Source organism: Pteropus vampyrus, unplaced genomic scaffold (genome assembly GCF_000151845.1).
Source record: "Pteropus vampyrus isolate Shadow unplaced genomic scaffold, Pvam_2.0 Scaffold59, whole genome shotgun sequence".
NCBI lineage: Eukaryota > Metazoa > Chordata > Mammalia > Chiroptera > Pteropodidae > Pteropus > Pteropus vampyrus.
The window spans coordinates 2,933,804-2,938,223 of NW_011888840.1; positions in this window are offsets into that span (position 1 = coordinate 2,933,804).

The following is a 4,420-nucleotide window of genomic DNA, read 5'->3' on the forward strand; positions in this document are numbered from 1 at the left end:
CAGTGGGGGCTTTCTCATTGTTTGTGTGGAATAATCTTTACAGAGAGTCTCCTGAGTTTGAGGCCCAGAACTAGACACAACTTTAGACCCCTTCTCTTTGGTGTTTCTGAGTTGAGACTGGAAAGGACAGAATCGGGATGCCTCTGCATGTTCGGGACTCCACACATTTGGACCCTGAGCTGTGGTTGAAACTCCAAGGACAGTTATTCCCTGAGAAGTCAACAGGACCAAGAGAGCATCCTCCTTTTAACCAAGAGGCTCTCACTCCAGTTTTTGCAAAAGTAGTTTCAAAGGAAACTGAGCAGAGCCCTCAGGAAAGTTTTGGTTGAGTGAGGGAGAGAGTTTGATGGATTCCGTTGTTTCTGAGACCCTGTAAGTCTCACACAAAACGTTCCCTTGAGACAAGCTGTTCTGTCGTGCCTCTCCAAAATGCCTTCAGAGTAATGTTTGATTGCACAGCTTGATAGATGAGCCTTCAGCCTCATTTCCTTCTATGCAGGACATCAGTGAATTTCTGATGGCAATTTATTTTTCTTTGTAATCATGTCTGGGGTATGGATGACTGGAAGCTGTTTGTGATTGCATTGAATTGCCTCATTATGTTTCAAGTTTTGGCTGATTAGAGAGCTTCATTCGACTACACTAACTGAAGTTTTTAATCTTGGAATTAATCATCTTAAGTGAAGTAGATTTTCGCTCCTCTTGGTTGCAGAACTCATTAAGGAACTCAAACACGAAAAGGAGAGAAAATTCTTTGCAGGTTATACCGGAAATATCAGTCTTTCCTGTTCACTACTGAACACTTTTGCTTTTAACTGATATAAATTTTCTTTCATTTTTTTTCCTTTTTAAGTATACAGAGAAAAGTAATAAGGCTATCATATTTACTCCTTGGAGCATTTTATGTAATGTGCAGGAGTTCTGAAGGAAAGCTCTGTTGGAGAAAATTCATTGTGGATGAGTGGTGGGATTCAGGATGTATCTGTCATCAGAGTGAGCCTGGCCTGTGTTTGGAGAGCACGTGTTGTGGCCGTCCATGCTTACCGAGGTATTAGCATTCCTGGAGTAAACATAGAATAAACGAACATCCGGAAATCACAGCAATTTCAATAAACAGATTTACGACCTGGATTTGGTTCCTATTTTTCTTCTGGGTCTCAGTGTCTCTATCTGTTGAATGAGTAGGTTGATCTTGATTAGTGGTTTTTAAACTTAAAAAGTTTATTCATTCATTACTCCAAGTCTCAATATATAAAATAGATAAAAATGGATCCTCTTGGGTCGAAGGGGTCGAGGGAGGAGCGGGAAGGCAGATTGGGACACCTCGTCACCTATTTGGCCTTCCCTTACTTCCTCCCACCCCTGAACCTTTGGGCAGACACCTGGGCTTGAGATCATTGATAATCCCTCCTGTCAAACATCTAGAATATTTTTTCCAACCTTTACTTTTGCTCAAACTCTTTTCTCTACTCATGCTGCCCAAAGATAGATATGGAAATGATTTAATATTTATCATTTCATCTCTTCTTAACCAAAATTTTATAGTTCTATTATGATTCACTCATGGCTATTTCATCTCAGAGGAACTAACATATATTCTCATTTCCCCTTTTTGCATGTCTCAGGAGTATTTTTTTTTGGTTATCAGTCTACTGGATTGTAAGGTAGTGAGCTCCTCACCCCTGGAGGCCAAAGAGAAAGGGCTGGCTTGTCAGTTGACAGAGTTTTATTTATCTTATTAAACAAATACCTCTCGAATACTGAGTATGTACATAGCACTAAAGTATACATCACACCTTACCTAAGGGAGGAGAGACAGACACGTAAGCAATGTGTGCAATGACCTGCTTCACTAGCTTACATTACAAAGAAGTCACGTCGTCTTTTACCATTCAAAGTAATTGCTTAAGCACGTTAGAAGAATGCTCAGCTTGTTTTTCATGAAGGTATGCCTTCCTACTCTTAAGTTTCTCTGGAAGCATAAAGAGCAGTTTTGCTTTTTAAATATTAGGCAAAGAGACAAGATCAGTCCATTCATAGTCACAGATTTTGTTCTTATCACTCAAAATTATATTTCTATTGAAAAAGAGTCCTTCTTTGGTAAAGGATGGTCTCAGGGCTTCCTTAGGTTATAACACCCTGGTTTGTACTTGGATGCTCAGCCATTTCAGTACCAAGGCCATTGAGTTGGGAGGGGCCTCCAGCCTCAGCCACACCATTGACCGGTGGTAGCCTTCCCCATGACCATCTAGGCTTGGTATTGAGCACTAGACACCAATCTAGACTCATTTGTCCTCATGGTGAATCTCCCGCCCCACCTCCCACCATTCTGAACATCAGTCAGAGACAAACATAATCCATCAGAATATTTCTAAAAAAATTGGACTTCCAGAGCATCTCTATTCCTTTCCTCCAGGTAATTCCCAGGCCCTCATGCAGATTTGCCTATTCCTCCCAAGCAGCCTCTGAAATCTGAGTAACCAAGGGCATGTGGAGGCAGTACAGCAGTGAGATAAGGAGATCTCATCTTATAGCTGCAGAACTAAGAGGTACTGGTGAAGCCATGCATCCTTGAAGAGGGTCTGCTGCAGGGGGCCTTGCTGGGTGCATTTAGTCAGAGAAGCAACTGGCAACTTATAACTGGCAGCTTAGTAACATTCACCTGGCTAAGTACCCAGCCACAACTATAAGGGAGTGGTCCAAGGTGTGACTGTTGGGTGGGAGTGGTAGGATCATGGAGACATCAGGTCCCTAGGTAGGAAGAGAATAAAGTACCCCTGCTGAACCCTCCAGTGGCTTCCTGTTGCTTTGGGGATAAAATCTAAGTCACTTCCCCACGGCTTGAGTTCCTGTGTCATCTGCGTCCTGTTCACCTCTCTGGCCTCATTTTGGGTTGCTATAACAAAATTACCATAGACAGGGTGGCTTAAACAGTAAACACTTATTTCTCACAGTTCTGGAAACTGGGAAGTCCAAGGCACCTGCAGATTCAGTGTCTGATGAGACCATTGTCTGATGAGTGTCTGATGACAGCACATGGCAGAGACTGAGAGAGAGAGTATGAGAGAGAGAGAGAGACAGAGAGAGACAGAGAGAGACAGAGAGAGAGAGCGAGCATGCTCCAGTTCTTTGGTTCTACTGGCACCAATCCCATTGTGGGGACTCCACCTCCATGACCTCATCTAAACCCAGTTACTTCCCAAAGATCTTACCTTCAAATACCATCACATTTGGTATTAGGACTTCATTGTATAAATTTTGGAGGGACACAAACATTCAGTCCATAGCATTGTCTAATCTCTCCAAGTCAGTTTCTCCTCTTTAAACTGAGGCTAATAACGTCTCCTCCCAAGGTTGTTCTGGTCATTCAATGAATTGTCACATTCATTGAATCTGACACATAGTAGGTTTCAAACACACATTCATCCTCTCCACCCATCTCTTCTCTTCTTCCCGGGATCTTATTCCTCTTTTAAGATCAAACTAGAGGGTCATCTCCTCCGGATGCCTTCTTTGACTCTTCTCTGCCCACGTCGGTCATTCTTTCCTCCAAGAGCACTTGGCACTGACCCAAGATAGCATTGTTCAGCTGTGCTTATAACAGTGCAGCCACACTGTGAGTGCCTCTCAGGCCAAGGACCCTGTTGGATTAGGCATACCAGGCCTAACACAATGCTGGGGACACAAATAGACTCCATATATGTTTCTTGAATCATCGCCTAAGGGACTGGTGATAGAGAAGTAACCAACCAATAAAAGCCATTTCGACATGATGAAAAAGAAAGGAAAAGAAGGATGCATTAGAAAAGGAAACGATTTTAAGAAATGGATTGAGACCAAAGCTGGGTGACAGCCAGAGCTGATGCACCATTTAACAGAGTACAAATGGTTCATTGGGCCCCAGAGAGAATAATTTCCTCTTTCCCCACAGTTCCAAGGTAAGAATTAAGGCAAGGCTTAGCAAGTGATATTTTATTCCCTTCTCTTATTATGCTCTCAGTCTTGAAATTGCCTGAATTCCTTTTGTCTGCTATGATACATTTTTGAAGAGAGCCAAAAAAACTTCCATCGAATTCGTGTGGAGTTTTCTGTATATATGCTCTATCTGTCCATTTATCTACCCATGTGTCAGTAGTCACTGAGCCCTGCTGTGTGTCAGGCATTATGCTAGGTACAGAATTAAATAGGCATGGTTACTGCCTTCAAAAGTTCAGCATCTAATAAAGAAGAATGACCTTTTGAAAGAAACTATGATGATCTATGTGATAAATACTGTAATAGAGATAAGAACAAAGTGCTAGTAGAATCCAGAAAAATGAACAACTTGATCCTCTTTGCAAAACTGGAGAACCTAGTTTTGCAAGGAAGTAGCTGAACTGGGCCTAGAAGATTTGGGTGTTGACAGGTAGAGATGGGAGAG